Consider the following 21,207-nt stretch of genomic DNA (forward strand, 5'->3'; position numbering starts at 1 on the left):
TCTCTAATGAAGAGTGCATCTCCAGCATCCCTATAGGCCCCCTTCAGATACTGGAAGGCTGCTATGAGGTCTCCATGCAGCCATCTCTTCTCCAGGCTGAACAGCCCAAACTTCCTCAGCCTGTCTTAATACAGGAGGTGCTCCAGTCCTCTGATCATCCTCGTGGCCTCCTCTGGACTTGTTCCAACAGTTCCATGTCCTTTTTATGTTGAGGACACCAGAACTGCACACAGTGCTCCAAGTGAGGTCTCACAAGAGCAGAGCAGAGGGGCAGGATCACCTCCTTTGACCTGCTGGTCACGCTCGTTTTGATGCAGCCCAGGATACGGTTGGCTTTCTGGGCTGCGAGCACACACTGAATCTCGCTCATGTTCATTTTCTCATCAACCAACACCCCCAAGTCCGTCTCCGCAGGGCTGCTCTGAATCTCTTCCCTGGCCAACCTGTAGCTGTGCCTGGGATTGCTCCGACTGCAAAACCAAATTGGTTTGTAGCTGAATTAATTGCAGGGATCTCTAGGTAGTGGCTGGTTACCAAATCCCTGGTAAAAGAATGCTAATAAAAGAAGATGGGCCAGGATTTGTCCATTCAATCTTATGATGAGTCTCAGTAATTTCAGTGATACAAGATGTGGCCAGAATCAAAGTGAAAGTTTCAACACAGCTTATTATCTTTATCTGTAAACAGCTGTTTATTGTGTTAGACAAAACAAACCACTGGATAGCTATAGGATAAACGTGTTTAAATCTGTTACCCAGACTGGGTGGTACAGTAAGTTATATGATAATTAGAGGATGAATATACTTAGGTTAATTGCTAGCTAACAATATTATGTTGTTGCATGGTACAATATGTGCCAAGAAAAGCCTGTATATTTGTCTCTACTGTTAACACAAAAACCTGTGCTCCAAAACATAACAAAGAAAAGGCATGTTTGAAATATTTCCATTCTCCTTCTGAGGGACTGTGTTTCAACATATGGTGTCAGTAATGAAAAGATAGCCTACGCAAGAATACCTTCTGTCTGTACTGTCATCATAATTCTTTTTAGATTATGGAAAACACTTCAGGTCACTTTCATCATCTTGCTCTTCTTCAATTTGTCAAAACACATTTGTATCAGTCTATCAATTCAGTATCACTTTTAATGAAAGATTGTACAAGTTTGGACATTTTTTGAAAGACTAGGTACTTTAGCTCAGGCAGAGACTGGACAAACAGATGTGGCTGTGAATAACAGCTTGAAGTACCCTGTTTTCAGTCACCAGGTGATGAAGTTACTCCTCTTATAAGTCATCGTAATTACATACATGTGCACTATTGCAGAAGCATTTATTCAATTGGTACTTGTTTGGAATCTTGGTATTGTAAATACAGGGCTTTTGGAAGTTTATTTTGATAGTTTGGCAGCTCTGATAACATAATCATAGAATCAGCCAGGTTGGAAAAGACCTTTAAGATCATCCAGTCCAGCCCTTACCACAGCACTGCCAAGGCCACCACTAACCCATGTCACTGAGGGCCTCATCTACACAGTTTTTGAACACTTCCAGGGACAGTGACTCCAGCACTGCTCTGGGCAGCCTGTTCTAATGCCTGAGCACCCTTTGGGGAAGGCATTGCTCCTCATCTCCATCTAAACCTCCTCTGGCGCAGCTTGAGGCCGTTTCCTCTTGTCCTGTCTTTTGTTCCATGAGAGCAGAGACCAGTCCCTTCCTGGCTCCATCCTCCTGTCAGGCAGTTGTAGGGAGCGATAAGGTTCCCCCTGAGCCTTCTGTTCTCCAGACTAAACCCCAACAGGTCCCTCAGCCATTCCCCATCACACTTGTACTCCAGGCCCTGCACCAGCTCCGGTGCCCCTCTCTGGCCCTGCTCTAGCACCTCAATGTCTCTCTTGCAGTGAGGGGCCCAGAGCTGAACACAGGATTCTAGGTGCAGCCTCACCAATGCTCAGTGCAGGGGAACAATCACTGCTCTGGCCCTGAATCCACACTGGTGCTGATACAGGCCAGGGTGCTGGTGGCTTCCTGGCTGCCTGGGCACAAGCTGCTCGTGTTCAGCTCCATCAATCAACACCCCCAGTTCCTTTCCCATGAACAGTTTCCAGCCACTGTCCCCCAAGCCTGGAGCATTGTATGGGGTTGTTGTGGCCTAAGTGCAGGATCCTGAACTTTGCCTTGTTGAACCTCATGCCATTGGCCACAGCTTATTGATCCAGCCTGCCCAGATCCCTCTGCAGAGCTTCCTACTTTCCAGCAGATCAACGCTCCCACCTGACTTGGTGCCATCTGCAAATTTACACATCCCAGTAGGGAGCAGTACGGAGCAGTACGGAGCAGTTTGCACCAGTACAGACTAATATAGGTCACTATGGCCCTGGCCCCAGATACTGCTGGGTTTTCAATATCCCAGTGCTCCCAGTCCCTGCTGCAGGTGTCTTCCTGCTTGCTGCCATGCTCAACTCCCAATCCCTCCCAGTGTTCCCACTACCTGTTGCAGGTGCTCCCAGCCCTACTCAGTTTTTCCAGCCCTCCCCCCCCAGTGCTCCCAGTCCCTGCTGCAGGTGCTCATGCTCATCCCCCACCCGACCTCCTTGCTGGTGGTCTTTTTGGGGGAACACCCCAAATTAGGCACCCACCCACTCTGGGGCTGCCCACTGGCTCCCTGATACTGGGGGGAGTGTGTGTTGGGGTGTCCCATGGGGTGTGGTTTGGGGGCAACAAGGAGCATTTTGGGGCTGGTGGCTTTGCGGGGGGGGGGGGAAGAGCAGATAAGCAATAATTGGCCATGGTACATTCTTTGGAACTTTACACAGATTTTATTTAAAAGCATAACAACATAAATAGCTCTGTGTGAAGTACTTTTACAGACATGCATGTGGACAGCTTTTATAATGACAGAAAAAGAACTTCATTACTTCATCTTTGTAAATAAGAACTAATTTCCCAAATATTTTGCTTTTGGACTCATTCACTTGTAGTTGGGGATAGGAGGGACAAAATTCTCTAATTATTTTAGATAATTCAAACCTGTTGAGGAAAAGAAGACAAATCTAATAGCTTGTACCAATCTGATTTGAGGAAAACGCTTCATTGACCTCACATCTGAAGCTTGATTTAATATGAAGAAGACACTTGAGCTGGGCACTCTGGTAGAGTAAGAGCAACTGCATATCAGTCTGACATCCTCTATCAGCTGCAGCCATGGTCAGTAGTCAGTGCTCTAAGGAAAGCAAACAAAAAAAACAGAAGCCAAATTATACATCTAAAGGGAAACAGTTTCTTCTCCTACACTGCAGGCAACCAGCAGAGCACCTCAGAATGGGATTTCATACGCTGTTAGAAAGAAACAGGCAACAAATGGTCCTTTCAGTCTACACCATGCCATATCTACAACAACAATCTGTACAGCCAAGAACTCATATTACAAAGTTATTTTTTAAATTCCAGGATTACCCTGACTTCAGTCATAGAGCCCTTTCCAGAAATCACACTAAACTTGTTAAAGGAAAGGATGGTGGCTTGAGATATTACAATAGGATTTTGATTCTGTGGGAGAACCGTCCCAAAAGAAAAGATCTCATATAGGCAAGCTCATGCCACATTAAAACTGCTGAAATTCTCAAGACATTGTCATATAAAGGATTTCCCCCCCCCCCCCAGTCTTGATTAAACAACACAGCATCATCTTGGATGTGTGCATCTCTGGGGAAAAACGAAAAGGGCCTTTTCTTACTATTCATATATTTGAAGCTTGTGGTGTCCTAACGCCATGTTGCTAAGTGAGAGCATTAAAAAGTTGGAACTACTTTTTATTCAGCTATATTTCTACTGAGGTAGCATGAAAATATGGTGTCATATAAAAATACTAAATTTAAAAGAAAAAATTGAGTTTATGGGTAAATAAGTGGTTACAAAGAGTTATTACAAATTTAGGATAATATTTTTAAGAAGCAGTTATGAAGTGGTGCTCTGTCATTCTTAAATTAGTATTATGCTTAGAGACACCCAGCATGAGGTTTATGATCAGCTAAAGGACTAGTGCAGCAGAGATCAAATAACATACTTCATAGTCTGCTATTCAGGATATTCAATTTTGTGAACAAGATACTTAAATTGTCTTTGATTTCAATATTGTTCTGAAAAGCTAATGGTGAAGAAATAATAGTACTTTTGTAGTAGTAATGATGTTAGAAATATTAGAAGTATTTAGAAGTAATAATAGTACTTTTGTTCATGTCTGTATGTGGAACAAACAGGTAGAACAAAAGGAATGATCTCTGATGCTGGACAAGATTTCATATTATGTACTGAACAGCACGCAATGAATGATAATTCTGATGGTGTTTACTATTTGAAGATAATATATAGCACAGGACAGATTTAGACTCAGTTATAGTATGAATTTAGTTGGTTAATGTGTACCTTTACTTGAGCATAGTTTCCCTTTTCAGTCTAATTGTGTTTGCTTTCAGTTTTGTGTAATTAATTAAAAGTCTGGTTAATGCAAGAGAAATGGCATGTCCAACAGTTTCTCACAGATGTCAATTGAAATGAGCAATCAATGCCATATGACAATGACAATTCTGTAAATCATCTTTTGACCTGATTTGCCTCTAAAAGAGTTTATGCCAAAAATATTTATTCTAATACAAGCACATACTGACCATTTTTATCCCACCCACAAGCAATTCATCCTTAAGTTTTAATGCATAAAAAAACTCTTCGGAATTATCTGGAAGTTTTGTTTGATAAAGGAGTCCAGTTTTAGCTGCTAAGCCAGCTAGTTCCAGAATCAATTTTTTATTGTTAGTGTAATATATTATATTATATTCCCTCTACCATTACTACCAGCAATGTCAATGATAGCTACTGATTACCTTCTATATTATTAGGAATAGGGAATACTTGTGCCCAACTAGTAGAAACTTGAGGTCTTGGATCAACCAGTGTACTGCAGTGAAAGTGGAATAACTCATGGGATAAAATTCTCATTTAAGAGCAAAAAGATCTATTCTTTTTCCAGTGAAATTTCCATATTTCTCTCAGCATACTTATTTCCTAGTAAAGAAAAATAATTTTAATTACACAGAAAGAATGTAAGCATAAAATTATTACATTTCTTTTATGGAAACTAAAAAAATACACAGTATAATTAAAAATAACATTGCATCATTAATGAAAAATTCATTGACTGTCCCCAGTACTTGACAAGAAGGAGGGAGGAATCTGGAATATTGAAAGAAGCCTCTTATTGAAAGAAATATTTAATTATACTAGAAGTTTCATTTTTATACATTGTACGGTTTAATACCATCCTAGCAAAGAAAAGAAAAAATGTATTTGTACTTTTTTTTGAGTCTTTATGGTGAAGAAAACAAGCAGGAATGGTTTGGCAGATATTTTAGATTGTTTGCTTTAAAGCTGGGTTTGTGCTTATTTTCAGCCGAGAACTATCATGAATAAGAAACAGTTGTTTCTCTGTTTTTTTTCCTGGGGGATCCCTTTGTCTCAAGAGGACTAGAAAGGAATCTTTCACAAAGATTTTCTCTCAGTTGTGGTATTGCTGATGTCAAGCATGTAAAAATCATGAGTCAGCACTCCAAAAATCACAGGACTGTATTAAAAAAAGAAAATCTTTTAAAATATACATGCTGCACTTTTTACGAAAATGTATGGCATAATTTTTATACTTTTCCTGCAAATGGAAATCTTACTTTTTAAAGCAAAAGAAGAAAAAAGAAGAAATGGATGAGCTTTCTCAAAAATTTGCATGACTCCCAGAAAAGGGTTTTGGAGAACATTTGAAGCATTATGAACAATGCAGCGTAATTGCAGGTGTTGGCAACATGGCAGTTATTTGTGAGAACTTTGATCTAAATTGAGGTCAATAAAAACAAATGAAAAAACTGACAGAAAAAAACGCAAAGAAACCTTCCTTTGCATTTCAGAAGCTTGGGCTGCTGTAATACCATTTGTTCTGCAGTCCTCCCAAGAAATCCTCAAGCACAAATTCAGGAGAATAGGCCTCATGTCTTTAAGGTTAAATAAAAAGACATCTACACATCTGATTACCAGATACTAGATAAAGTCAGATAATGACAACACTCTGATTTTGGCAAAAAAAGAATAGGCAAACTAGTGCAGTTGCTGCTGTTAGAAAGGTATAAGACCTCTACCACAGTTTAAAAGACAAAGACTATTTGAACCTAACATCATGGTTTCTGGCCAGAAAAAACTACAATTATTTTTAAAAATATCACCTCACTCACATTCAATGATCACAGAAAATGGAAACATTTTAAGGAGTAATTGTAAACATCTGCTAAAGGAAAAACGAAAACATGACTAAGATAGAAATGAGCTGTAAAGTATTGTGTGAACAGAAAATGGAAACTAAAAAACACAATTTCTGAGGATGGGTTCTATTTGGAATGTAAAAAAAAAATAAAATCATTATTATAAGAAAAGATTAGAATCCACCTAAACCCATTTTACTTTCAGTGAGTCTGGCCATCTATTCAAATGTCAAGGAACGTGGCTACACTTGCAGTTATGCAGCAGCTCCTGCCCCTGCTGCTTCTCCTGCCTTTGTTCCAGCAGAAGTGTTTCTGCAGGCACAGTGAACTGGACTCAAACTAATCTAACTTTTTCTTTTTTTTTTTTTTTTTAACTAGGTCATTTTTCAGCTGGGCTGGTTAAGAAAAAGCCAATGGCAGTGCAGACGGTGGTGACAGCTCATACGGAAAAGCTGCTAGATTTCTAACTAGTACCTCAAAATACTGATTTCAAAATCAGTGCTGTAATGCCAGCATAAATGAAGGTAAATCAGATCCTTCTGTTTGTTAGAAAATGTTCTCCCAATCTGAGGGCTAGAAATGAGTGGAAAACATCTATAGATCTACACCTCAGCACAGTGTGTAAAGTTGTTGAGCAGCTTGCAGGACACAGGGCTGCTTTGTGAGATCTATTGACTCCAGCACAGAGAAACAGTGACTGAGTTAACACAGAAGAGAAAATGAAGGTGTGAGTCGCCCAATTTTCCAGGTATAACTATGCCAGTTAAAGACGTTTCCATGAACAGCTCATACCACTGACTGTGGAGATACAATGCCACGTGTCCTTTGGCACAAATCATGTGCACATTTTATAAAATACTGCAGGCAGCCTGGTTTGCTCAAGTCACCTTTTCTTAATGCCAAACATTACATCTAAAAGCAGCTGTTCTGATTGAAAGTGTTTTATCACTGTCCATTGGTAGAAGCTTGCAACTCCCCCAGCTCTGCTGGCTGACCAATTAATTTTAATTATTCCTAGTCCTTCTGTAACTGGGGAAAATCAGCCAGATTAGATGTGGCTGTGGGCAGATAAGCTGTGCTGGGTTAAAATGTTAGTGAACACAGGTGTCTTGCATTGTCTAACCATGCTGCAGCTTTCCCTGCCCAGAGAAGTCCACAGACTGTCTATCAAACAGCTTATATGTTATTATTTTTTTAAAAACTGGATTAACCTGTTGTTTTAATTCACTGCATTATTATAGAAATGCCAGTCCTTCTGTATGACAGTGGAAATACTGGGGAAACAAATACCTGCTGGTAATGTAGATGTGATTCTTTGTGCTAGTAGTACTGCTGGTTTGAGTACAAGACAAGCCACCAATTAGAAAAACAGGCCCACAGTTTTCAGACTTGACCAGAACTGAGAATGTGAAAAGGAACTTCCAGGAAATGGGAGTTCTGGGAGAAGACTCCAAGAGACTTTGCTGACTGGATCTTAAAAAAAAACCTCTGAAATTATAAGAACAAAGCAGATTGATGTCAACAACTTGTTGGGGTTTATACTTGGGTTATGAGCTAGCAGTGTGCGCTTGCAGCCCAGAAAGCCAACTGTATCCTGGACTGCATCAAAAGGAGCGTGACCAGCAGGTCGAAGGACGTGATCCTGCCCCTCTACTCCACTCTCGTGAGACCTCACTTGGAGTATTGTTGCAGTTCTGGTGTCATCAACATAAAAAGGACATGGAGCTGTTGGAACAAGTCCAGAGGAGAACCATGAGGATGATCAGGGGACTGGAGCACCTCCCGTATGAAGACAGGCTGAGAAAGTTGGGGCTGTTCAGCCTGGAGAAGGGAAGGCTGCATGGAGACCTCATAGCAGCCTTCCAGTATCTGAAGGGGGCCTATAGGGATGCTGGGGATGGACTCTTCATTAGGGACTGTAGTTATAGGACAAGGGGAAATGGGTTAAAACTTAAAGAGGGGAAGTTTAGATTGGATATAAGAAAGAAGTTCTTTATTGTGAGGGTGGTGAGGCACTGGAATGGGTTGCCCAAGGAAGCTGTGAATGCTTCATCCCTGGTGGTTTTCTAAGAGGGCTGGATAGAGTCTTGGGTGACATGGTTTAGCGTGAAGTGTCCCTGCCCATGGCAGGGGGGTTGGAACTAGGTAATCTTAAGGTGTTCCAACCCTAACTATTCTATGATTCTATGTGCTAGCTCTATTGCTAAGTTATAGGAGTTTGGAACCCTGAAGAAAAGACTGTGATGGTGGAGATTGTGTGGTATTTAATGCTATCATGTTCTCTTATATCTCAAAATATGCATGTAGATGGTGTTCAGGGGAGTATGTTTTTGCTTCTAGGTGTCCAGAAAACAAGTATGTGCAGACCTGAGGACAATGAGCAAGTTGCTTCCATGTGGGTGTCAATTGAATCTGCTCTGGAAATGCAGCAGAGAGCATAATTTACTTAAACTCCTAAGCAACCAAAGTCAAATACTCATAAAAAGCATCTTTCTAACGGATTTCCTTGGAATATGGCACAGGATTTCAGATCTGTAGTAAAGATTTTTGAAGATCTTAAAATCTATAAAATATTGAATGTGTATTGCAAACTGCATCTTTTTGGTAGTTTGGAAATGGAGAATTGCCTGCTGGTTTAAGCTTGTGGCCAGGAAGAGAATAAGAGGAGTTATACAATAAGTCAGCAAAGAACCAGCTTTTGACATTCTCACAAAGAATTGCAAGGAAGCTAGTGTTTCCTGAGAAAGTTATTCCAATCTTTTTATCCAGGTTGAAGAACCCAAATCGAAACCTATTTTCTGATACTAGAATCTCCACTATTGATAGAAGATGGTACACAGAACACAGGTAGAAATAAAATTTTTGCTTACATTTAAGGAATTAAGGACTTCCAGAGGTGTCATAAAACTAGTAAATCTTATTAAACTGGAATTATCATCCTGAATACTTGTACCTAGTAGGAAAATTAATGGCGCTCAAACCTGTCATTTTAATTACATACCAGCCCTCCAGGTTCAGGGTGTCCTGCCTTAATTAAAACTGTAGGTCACAAGCCATGGGTTCCATGATGAATAAAGTATGGCTTTAGGCTCCTGTTACTGTGTCAAAATGGTGCAATGAAATGATGCAAAGTACTGAAGTGGACTAAAGTCATTCTCTTGGTTTAAAATTTGTTTAAAAAAAATTTATACTTTCTACTCACAGACTTTATGTGTGACTAGAAACCATCTTTCCAACATCTAATTTTAATCCTAATTAGTGCTCCCCATTTTTACCATAGAATGGAAACCATAGAGCTGAAAAAAATTGCATATATGGTATGTTTTGGCTGTTCTTATACAGATGCCACTGTAAGACTATGACCAAGAAATACTCATCATACATACTGAGGAAGTATTGATCATAACAGACCTATTATTAACAGTGGTAGAACCACAACAGTCTAAAGATTGTTTTTTCTAAGTCAATTATACCAGTTTAAAACTTGGCCCACACCTCTGTCTCCTCCTGATATATTTGATTATCATATTTAAATTACCAGGAACTAGAAAAAGAAAGCATAAGTATGAAGATTAATATACTTCCATGGTCTGCATATTTTGAGTGTAACAAGTTACAAACTGTGATTACAGGCCTTTTCCAAACTTAAAAATATTTGCACTGTAGAAGGTAGTTTAAAGAAAAATGACTAAATAAAAGTTTAATCTCTCAGTGCTATTTTGCGTTTCTTCATTGTCTCTCCACTTGGAGCTCTGGTCTTATCAGATGGAAACCAGAATGTTGATCTTAATCACTGACAGTAAATGTGACAACCTGTACTTTCAGCAGTTGTGTTTGTTAGTTTTAGGGAACAGAGATATGGAGATGTTAGAGGACAAAAGAAGATACCTGGATTCCTGCATGGAGTTCAGTGAGAGTCCTAGAAACTGCCTAAGGGTACAACATTTCCATTTTCTGAGTTTTATGAGGGATTTTTTGGTTTGTAGTTTGTTTGTTTGTTTGTTTTTTCTTTTTTTTTTTTTTGGGGGGGTGTGTTTTTTGTTTTTTTTTAATTAAACCAAAATTAATCTGGAATAACTTTGTGTACATCAGCAGTGTTGTTCAGATACACTAGCCCAATTAATGTGGAGTTATACTGGGCAGAGTTGTTATTAGAACATTGCCACCTTTTAGGCACAGTTTAGGAATTCAGCTCAGTAAAAGACACAGTGTAGATATTACACTGGCTTCACATGCAGACACTTTGCTTAAAAAAAAACCCCAAGATTAATGAGATGGAAATATTTTTCTGCAGGGCCATGATGCACTTTTTTCCAGTATGAGGGAAGCAAAACTGGAATATGATTGATGAGCCAGAAGGATATCAGTCTTTGTTACTGGCTCAGAAAGCTTGGAAATAGGAAAAGTGACAGCAAAATTCAACCTTTTTGTTTTCAGTCCTGCAATATACTTCATGTCTGAAGATACAGACTTGTGGTTTCATTTTACTGTTGTCCATGGAGGGGGGATAGTCAGGGGGAAGGGGGTTAGTGAGAAAGAGACTGCATGGTCTGATTTACAGCTGGGCTTAAACCATGACAACTGTCTTGGTTCATCTGCATTGGACTGCAAAACATTAATTTAACTAAACAGCATTAGCATGGCTTTCAGTTCCGCCATACTAGCATAGTGTCTCTTTATGTTAATGAATCTTCTACCAGTTTCAGTGGGCAGTTTTATTTCATATGAGGAGGATTGAGAACAGTTTCCTAGTCTGAGCTCTTTACAGCGGTGCTGAAGTCCTGCAGTAGGACACTAACAACATCACAATGGCAAATGTGACAATCTGTCAGTGCAAGCCCTGCAAGCACAGGACTGTGCATGGCACCTCAGTATCTTTCCAAGGCTCCCCCGCTGTCCATGGGGCCCCCATGATTTCTAATGCTCCTGTTACCCATATTCATCTTTAGCATAAACATGACATTGGTATTTTCCTTTAGAAAAACTGGATAAAGGAAAAAGACTTTTCATACACAAAGCTGACATCCAGAAGCTGCATAAGGACCCCAAAAGTCTACCTAGGTTCACTTAGAAACAAGAATAGGACTAGAGTTTGATCTTCATCCTAAAGACACAGAGCTGTTTGTTTGAGGTTTAGTTTTGGTTTGTTTTGGTTGGGTTGTTTTTCTGTTTGTTTGTTTTTTTTCCTGAACAGTTAACTTTAAGGGGAAATAATTATAAAAAGTCTACATGCTTACTTTTAAACACAGCATTTTTTCCACTCTGCCCCAAGTCTGACATTTTAATGACCTGCTTTGCCCTGGTTTTTACTGGCAGCATATACTGAAGGGGTATTTTATGTACAGTTTTAACATTTGAACAGCACAGCTCCATGTTCTGTCACTCTTTTATGTTGTAGAAAATGTCTTTTTTTATTTCTTTTAATTGCTTACTAATTTGAGGGAATTTTTGCAAATGTCTTTAGAAACTTCCAGATTTATCACTGGTAAAGGTTATTAATTTAAGAAGAGTAAGCAAACTAAAAGCTGCATATATTCACTCAAATTACTATCCTAAATGACTCCATGGGGGGTTTCTTATAGGGGTCACTGAATGGCAGAAAGGAATGTTTTTACTTCTTTGCTTTGTCACAAAAATTAAGTTACAAGGGCTATAAATGAAGGTAATATTTTTTATTACTAGATTTTCCTCTATAATGAATATAACATTTATTCTTTTCATGTAATGATACCCACTGAATGTCTTGATACTTAGCATGTTTACTCTTACCTTTAACAAGGGCCTAAAGTAATTCCCCTTTAAAAGGCTCACAAGCAATCTGAAGGCAAGAAAGAAACCCAGTATGGCAGGGTTGCTGCTGGAAGTGGAAGACTGAAGGGTGACACTGTCTTTCCCACTGCCAACAAGCTCATCAATAACACCAGTCCTTCAGCTGGTGAGGTAGCGAGAGGTGAAAACTAAAACCAGAAAATTCACAAGTCTGAACTGGAAAGACCAGAAAATTTTGCAATGCAAAATACAAAATCAGTCACATATTTTCTTGCTATAAACCACATTGCTCTGTGCCATTCTGCCAGAATCCGCTTTTACACGATTCTCCAGTTCCAAAAAAGACTGTCTTGTTATCGCTCTGAGATTTGGGCCACATTGTTAAACTGGGATAAGCAGCTCCAACCTCAGCAAGGCTGCATACTCTAACAGCTGATCCAGTGAGCAGGCTACAGTTGTTCAGTACAGCTGGGCTCACAAGGCTCTCTCTTCAGGGGATTACACCTCCTTCCCAGAACTGCTCTTCAAGAAGGCATTAATATTCTCTGAAAGGCAGCCACTCATCTGTAGCTCTGTAAGGCTGATCTACTTTGATCTTGGCCTCAGAAATAGAATGATAAGGGATAAGAATTCAAAGTATAAGAAGAAACTCAATATGCAAAGAATGTTCCATATCTTAATAAGTAATGAGAATTCCCTCCATTTGTTGCTGTTGTAAGGAAAAATAGTTAAATACCTTTATGTGATTAGGACTCCACAGTACCTTGCTAATGAATGGCCAAAGCTATTAAGATTTTCCTGTGTCTCCAGATAGACTGGCAAACAAGCATCAATAAGCAATGACAAGTCTAGGACTGACTAAGATTTTGATCTGGCAAGTATTTTATTAATGTGGCTAACATGTTGAGTTATTTTGATTGTACACCCAGTAAAGCAAATATATAACACAGAATTTCAATATTTTCTTTACAAGCAATTTGAGGATTAAGGAAATGACCAGTAATGAACGGTGTCTTTTTAACAAAGTTTATCGCAAATGACCCCAGATTGTGGAGTGTTTACTATTCAAGCAGCCGTGTATGGACAGGAGATTCAGAAAATTACCAGTGAGGACAAAATTCCGTGGTTTATAGTGGTTTGCTCAGAACCGAGGAGATATTGTTCACATAAACACTTAGCCTGCAGAGCAATGACAAATGCCAGCAAATTTAGCTTTCATAAGTGTATTTGAGAAAGATTAGCACACACCATTCAGTTCAAGTTTTAGTTTTTGGGTTAGCTGCCTTTGATATTAATCAGCTTTGTTTTTTTCAGGGCCACCTTTTTTGTGTAAGAGCAGTGGGTAATTGCCATGTTTAATAACTCCTACACCAACTAATTCCTTTTTCCAGCAATTGTTTGTTTTAAAGAAAAACAAATTAAGTTTGTATAATTGGAAGAAGAAATTCAAAATTAATGTTGTTTGTCCTTAAAGTGCTAGAAAAGCTTATGTTTCAAGGAGTCACATTGCTCTTTCAGGACCATTTACTGTTTATCAAATTCCTTTCTATTTATTTTTCCAAGTCCTATAAGTACAGTAGGATTTAAGGTCATAGCAAGATATTTTTTCATTTAATCGGCTCAGATGCTAATTGTCACAATGAAGTATAGCATACTAAGGAGAGTGAGATATTTCACGTGCAAATACTGATTTTCTGAGTGTTACAGCAGGAATTACTAGCAAGGATTTTCATCAAGTCAGTATAGAAACCTTGTTTCCTTACTATTCATGACTCACTGATAAACAGTCATGCCATCTCTCTCTAGCATCAAACATAGAAACTACCTAGAAACAGGTTACTAAATTCTCTGCAGTACAGACTGACAGACAGTGATTTCGTTTTCCATTTTGGAAAATGTTTGAGAAGCATCAGTGACTTGTATGATCAAGGCCAAGCATGAAAAACTTGTCAGTCAAGAGAACATCACCCCCTAAAAGTTCCTAAAGCTCTTTCCTTTTTTCTGATTCAAAAGGTGAGTAGCCTTAATTAATTTATTAGTTGGCATCTGTTTAACAGGCATATGTGTGATGGATTTGTGAACGCACCTGGTCTATTTTTAATGTAACCTCCAAAAAGATTTTGATCTTATTTTTAACTTTAACCTTATAAAAATATAACAGCACAAAGAATTCTTACAGTGACTAAACTCTTTTTTTTTTTTTTTTCATTTAAGTCCCAGTTGCAAAAGAATCTAGCTATGACCTGGATTTTAATTTTCTTGGGGATTTTACTAATGCTTGAGGGGAAAAACCTGGTACACTTTCAGCATATTAAATACCTGTTTGTGTCAAAGTAGTCATTAGATTTCTACTTCATTTGATTACAGTACAGTGATACAGCTAGGGGCATGTCTGGATATCTATCATCTTTAGCTATGCTATCATTAGAATATTATTTCTTTATTGTCATTATTGGGTCATGCTACAATGCACCTATATATTGCTCAGTTTTGAAACCACTTAATTACCCTGTCATTGATGCAACATTATTTAATTTTACATTAAAATTGTTTTCCTGGACACCTAAACTAGATTCAAATAAACTGTTCAGTTTTGGCAACCAGGAAGAAATGAAGTCCTTGTAAAAATCAGACTTTGGCGTGAGGAAGTTGGTGATTTTTTTTCATTTGTTTCATAGGGCTCATGGTTTCTATTCTGGAAACTTTATAGCTGCAGTCATCTACGGCTAGAATCTGATTTTTACTGAAGTGCTATAATAATTATACTAAGTATTGTCACTGACAAACAGAAATCCTTGAATGTCACTAAAGGAAAACAGAAACTTCTTTATTGTGGGTTAGTTTCCAAAACTTCATGGTTTGGGTTCTCAAGAATAAGTAAGTGCAAGCTTTTCATTAAAAAAAACAAAACAAAACAAAACAAAAAAACCAACAAACCGAAAAACTACCCCAGGTTTTACATATAATCAGGAAATGTTTCCAACTATTGAAATTATTCACAGAGATGTGATAAAATATTTTGCTAAGGAACTTAAAACTGCCTTCCTGAGAACTGAAGGTTGACAGGTTTAACTAAATACTGTAACAGCAAAACAAACAAACAAAAACCTTTCAGTTCATTTGTGGATTAGTAGTTAATACTCGGAAATCCACAAGCTATGGCTATCTGTGCTCTTATAATTCAAAAGAAGAACTCTATATTTTGTGTTTTTCAAAGGAAGATCTTAATCGCCCCTTTGTAAGCCACCAAACCCTTTATTAAAAGCCTGGGCCCAATCTTCCCTTGAAAGAGTGGCCCCAGCAAACTATGGTCTTTGATCCTAAATTGAGAACAATTCCCACTGAAGGTAATGTTATGGGATTAAGGACTGCAGAATTCGGGCCACTGACTGCTCACGTGAGTAAAGAATAATTTCATGAGATTAAGGAACATTATTATGTTTGATAGCTGTATTCTTATTAACTCTTCTTTGTTATTTATTCAGCTTAAATAAGATGAGTAATATTACCTTGTTGTCAATATCAACATTAGTCAGTGGAAATTAGAGTCAAAATGACTGAAGGGATTTTTTTTTTCTTTTTAATTAAAACTCCTGTTTATAGCATAAATACTATGTACTGTAAAAACAATGACACATTTGCTAGTCAGCTCTTTGACATCATATTTTTAAATAAGTTACTGACAATCTGAATCATTAAACATAATCTTCTATTAACATTTAACTTGGTCCCACACACATACAAGTTGCTTTTCTGCTGTGCTAAATGTGTCTTCGTAAGTGCATTCAGGAAGGGGACCTAGAGAGATAGGACCAGATATCCACTTGGCCTGGCACAGGGTGCTGTGTCATCTAATTGAGAGGGAAGGAAATAATGGAACATATCCCATGCACACACACACCCCCCACACCCCCCCCCCCCCCCCCAATTCTTATGTAAGGATAACGACAAATATAGTATAACATTAACATCTGGGCTGTTGAGTTCACTTTTACAAGCAAACCAGAATAGGAGCATCTCTCATAAATGGATTAGGATTTTCTTCATCCTTAGGAGATTCCTCAGCAGACCTGTATGTTCTCTCTTTAAGAATGCAGGTGAAAGTACTATCCCGTAAGGTTATAGAAGGTAATTTTTCTGAGGTGGGAAGGATGTCTGAACTGGACTGGTTTGCTTCTATGTCACTTCAGTTTATCTGCAAAACCAGGTTTTGTGACAGCTGTGATACTGAGGCACCAGAAACATCATCTGAGGATTTAAAAACAAACAAACAAACAACAAAACCACCCAAACCCCCAGTGAAAAAAAAACACAAAGACATTTAGCTTGCTCTACCTGAACTCTACTCTTGCAGTGGTACATTGCTGATTTCAGGTTTTTGCATTTTTCACAAATAGGAAATATTGAACGAAGCTGGAGCTTAACAGCTTAGCTCTTTCCTTAGAGAGGAAATAGAATTAAAAGCTGCATGTGCTTGGCTTATATTTCATAATACATTTTATTATTAGAATTATAAATTAGGCCCCTGGGCACCAAACTGCAACATAACTAAAAACATAACTAACCAAGGTAAATTGATGCCTGCCCTAATATATTTTACCATCATGGAATACCAGAGACTGCCTTTTGCTATGAGCCCTCTACTCTTAAGTGGGTCTATTGGCACCAGTATTCTACTGCTATAACCAGCCTAGGACTTGAATCTGAGCCATGCTCTTGGTTTTCATCAGTTCATTGCAACTGGAGAGTCTTGTAGCTTTTTGGCTGCCTTTCACCTTCTACAGGTGGTGGAAGGCCAACTGCAAGTATGTGTGTTCTCATTAGTTGTACAATAAGCCCTGAGCTTTTCAGTGCCTAGTGGTGGAAGAGAGATTATCTTGTGTATGTCATTGCACATCTTTCCATGCTGGCATTTAGCAGTAGCATGATTCAGTGGTGCAGGAGTCAGTCTTTTGCATTTTCCATAGGATCATCAGTCAGAAAAGCTGTGAGTGATACAGCCCCATTTCCTTGGATATTATGCAGTTATCGAAATCTTTAAAAACTGGGGTAGTAGCATTACCCCACCACCTTGTGCTTGATGACTACAATCCTGAATGTTTCTGAGGAGAGACAGTTATTTGAATCAAATTGGTTGCCTTCTTTGTAACTTCAGTTTATCTTGTGAAAATACTGTCAGAATAATATATGCTTCCTTTATAACCAAGAAATTCTACTCTTGATCGATAGGACTTACATTTCATTTGTCAGGTTAATGAATTATAAGTCTTCCAGGGTTTTTTAGTGCATTTCAGTCTCTTTTTATGCAGCAGACAGCTGTGACAAGACTGAGGCGGAAAAGTAGCCTAAGCCCTGGTGCTAAATAGAGACTGGTACACTTAAACATCACTAGGCACCCCTTCTATAACAGGTAGAATTACTGAGGATAATGCCACCAACTGTGGCCAGAAGTGATGCTGGGAGAGCATCCTAGAGCTTGGGCTTCACATTCAGAGACAGTCAATATAACTCTGACAGAGGGGTCCAGGGGTCCCATATCCTTATGGGAAGCATATGCTTTGATAGCTCACTTGTTTCAAATCTACAGCAAAGAATGTTATGGTCTAGTGTTCTCAGAAGGTCAGCTAACAGGACTTTAAAATCACAGTACAGGACCTATCTCCCTGCATGTCAGGATTGGCGCTGCAAACAAACAATGCAGCTCCCTGAAGCTTCAAAGAAAGTGAAGTTGATAGGCACCAGTATTTGGCTTTCCAAATTGGGCTGCTATTCTAACTGTGTGCAGCAAGCTCTATACAGAAGAAAATAGTCAGAAAATGCAACCATGAGTTTTTCTGACAATATTTTTTTTCTTGTCCCCTCAGGATTTTATCAAGCAAGGGGTTTTTTTGTTTGTTTTGGGGGGGGGGGGGGTATATTTTGTTTGTTTGTTTGTTTTTTTAATTTACTTCTGGTTTGGGTGCATATGAGGAACATAAAGATTTCACATTCAGTAAGTTGGTTTTGTTCCATAAACATTAACTATGCATGTTAAAGCTGTCCTAGGGCAATCCTGATGCGCAGACAGTAGTGTTTTTATCTTTTCTATAAATATTTGCAGTTGATCATGCATCACAACAGAGCATTCCTCTCTTTCGACTTTGCCCTTTCTTTTAGCTTGTTCATCTGATTTGCAAAGAAGGGGGAAGAAATTTCTATGGAAAGACAAACTGCAGACTCATCTCTGTGTGGATATGTATGTGTATGTTAGTAGTCTGCTGAAAGACTATTTATGGATTTTGGTGAAAAGGCACTGTCTCCATTTTTATGGAGCTAATGAAACCTTTGGGGTTTTGTTTATCTACATACAAAGTTCAGTGGAAAAAAATTACGTGGGAATAGCAAGTAAACATCAGATATATAATGTGACTTAAGTTCTAATTATTGCATTTTAAATGTCATATTCATGTTCTTTCATTTCCTCTGTGAACACTTCTCCAATTTTTGTATGGTACTGTGTTTCAAAACTTCTTGACCAATAAATGGAAGTCTTCTGATGTCATTTATGCTTTAAAAACTCTGCTGCTCTTAGTGTCCAAATATGCCAGCAGCCTTAGGAGTGTGTTTCTGGGTGCCTTAGACTTTTGGAATAGCCAGAAAAATTTTGTCAATCATAGAAAAAAATCATCAAGTCTCAGTGAAACAAAATTTTGTTTGCAAGATTGAGCTTAATATTTTCAAATCACTTTTAGTGGAAAACTTTATACCAAAATATTATTTCCAGTTTTGTTCAAGTATTGCCTAATCCAGCAGTCAAGGCACCCTAAACTAAGCAATTCCCAGTCTGGGAAGGAGTTTTGATCAAATGGTGTCACTAGATCCTAAGTAGAATCCTCTTATTTGTTGACAAGTAAAACAACAGTTCTTCAGTGGGGAAAAAAAAAAAAAAATTATAATTAGTTTTTAATTAGTTGCAGGTCCACTTAAAACTTTTAAATTATCTGACATTTGCATAGGCCCTTTACGTGATCCTAACTTCATGACAGGCTTTACAAAATAACTTAAATATGATATACAAAATACAGGAAAATTTCCCTGGGTTCTACCCTCTGTAAGTTTGTGGAAATTTTTTACCTGGATTAGGATTTCTAATCATTTAAATTGAGCTAAGCTTTCTGCATATTTCTAAATTAATACTCCTGCATTTATTATGTGAAAAGTCTGTGCATTTCAATCATTTTTGAAATAAGCATAGGAAACCTCTAGTTATGGATGGAGAATGTACTGCTGTGGTTTTATTTTTTTGAAGGAATAATTGAACATTACTGGTCTAGTATCACTGTCTTTTCATTTGTCTTTCATCACTATGCCTTTCAATACCATTCATCTATGGACTAATGCAATGCCTGCTGAAGTCAATAGAAGTCATTCAGTTGACATCAATGAACGATGAATCAGACCTTTTAAAAAGAAGAAGAAACTAGAGTTTACTAGGCTTAAACAGAGCGCTGAGGCAAAACAGTCTGAAGCAGGAATTCTGACTTCTCCTGTGTTCGTACAGCACCTGGCACCTCTCTGCTGTACAGAATAGAGACGAAATAAACTAATTATTGGTCTCCACTGGTAGCTCTGATAAGGGAAGGCAGTTCTGCCAGTCAACATCTAAATTGTTTTTCTATACAAAGCCTTAGTAGGTATCAATAATTGTAATACACGGTAAAAATCTGTTCAGATAGGTGTCATTGGTGCAGATGTTGAAAATCTTTTATGTGCTTCTGCACAGCCTTTTCAAATAACTCATACTTTGCTATCAGCCTTTCTTTGTTCTGATTAAGTTGTAATCACTCAAAAGCAGATTCAGAAGCTCCCCCTTCCTTCCTACACAGAGACTGTGTTTGTTTTATATCCAAATGTGACATTGCACACTGGTACAATCAAAAAAGGCTGCAATGATCAATTGAGGTCCCAATCAAAGCTTAACAGATAGGCAGCCATTCATTGCTGTTTGATATAAAAGGTGTTTTATTTCTCATCACTTTTTTGTCACTGAAAGAATGCTTCCTACGTGCAGATTAATTAAAGTGTAAACATTAAATATTGATTGATGCATTATCAGCATGGAGCAGTTGCCTCCACTCAGATTGATTCCTGCAGTGATTTATTGTCATATTTGTGGAGTCATTTCACTCGATAACAAAGAGAAATAGCCTGCTCCCTCTACTTTTCAGGCTTGCTTTCTGGCTCTTGCACTGCACCTCTTCATCCTCTGTGACTCCCTGCTGGAACTAACATGGTCTCATTGTATTTTCAGGAGAAAAGTTGAGGGCTTTTTATTTTGGCATTTGCTTAGCAAGTTTCTTGTAGACCTGTGCTCTCAAATGGAACATCTCTGGTTAATGCTTTTAGCCCCTGTCCCACATAGCTGCTTTTCCTGACCCTGCTGAAGCACAACTTTGCAATCACAGATTTAAATCATTTGAATTAACTCACTGTCAACTTGACAGAAATGTGAACTTTCAACAGACTAACATTGTTTAAGTCAGTTTTACAGCTAAATTATCCAATTAGTTACTCTGAGTAGGAGCACAGCCACATAATAGCATATCAATTTTAAGAGTTTCAGATTTTTACTCTTGGTTTTGGACAAATGCACAATGGAGGACTTCATTCAAATTTTGTGGAGTATTTGAAATAAAGCAAAGTTTTGTGTGATATTGTTGAGCATCTGGATTAAAAAAACCTTTAAAAAGTTGTATTCAATTTCTGTAGCTTTTTGAAGTGGATTCAAACAAGATAGTAACTCAAACCCCTTCACTTTTCTTGAAAGACTTTAACGTTCTTACTCTGCATTCATCTGCATCAGGGATGGTTATTGCACAGCACCACACGTTGTCAGATTCATTGCATGCAGTCATCTGTGCCAAAAGGAGCTGTAGCCCCAATGTTGTGTATTTATTTGTTGAAGACTGCTATATTCCCTCCTTCTCTGTTTTTACTGAGAGTGTGGTCATTCAGCATGTTTGCAGCCAGAAACTGCTGACTGAATGTATCCTCAGTGATCCAATCAGCTACAAAAGAAAATTATTTGCAAAATTGCTTTGTTCTACAGTAACAAAACAATCTCTTATACACATGGTTTTCATCTAACATTCAGAGAATTG

The 21,207-nt window shown here is 38.3% G+C and overlaps 1 long non-coding RNA gene across 1 annotated transcript; it reads right to left on the minus strand.

The window, feature by feature from the left end:
- Positions 1-2,815: 2,815 nt before the first annotated feature.
- LOC133277216 (uncharacterized) lies at positions 2,816-20,402 on the minus strand. The gene is made up of 3 exons (XR_009746124.1): positions 20,268-20,402; positions 12,068-12,255; positions 2,816-3,222 (listed from the first exon to the last, which is right to left on the minus strand). It is a non-coding gene; the product is annotated as an uncharacterized LOC133277216 (long non-coding RNA).
- Positions 20,403-21,207: the final 805 nt, after the last annotated feature.

Source organism: Pezoporus flaviventris, unplaced genomic scaffold (assembly GCF_033815535.1).
Source record: "Pezoporus flaviventris isolate CSIRO_AGI_PZ_B2104156 unplaced genomic scaffold, CSIRO_AGI_Pfla_v1 ptg000054l, whole genome shotgun sequence".
Taxonomy (NCBI): domain Eukaryota; kingdom Metazoa; phylum Chordata; class Aves; order Psittaciformes; family Psittacidae; genus Pezoporus; species Pezoporus flaviventris.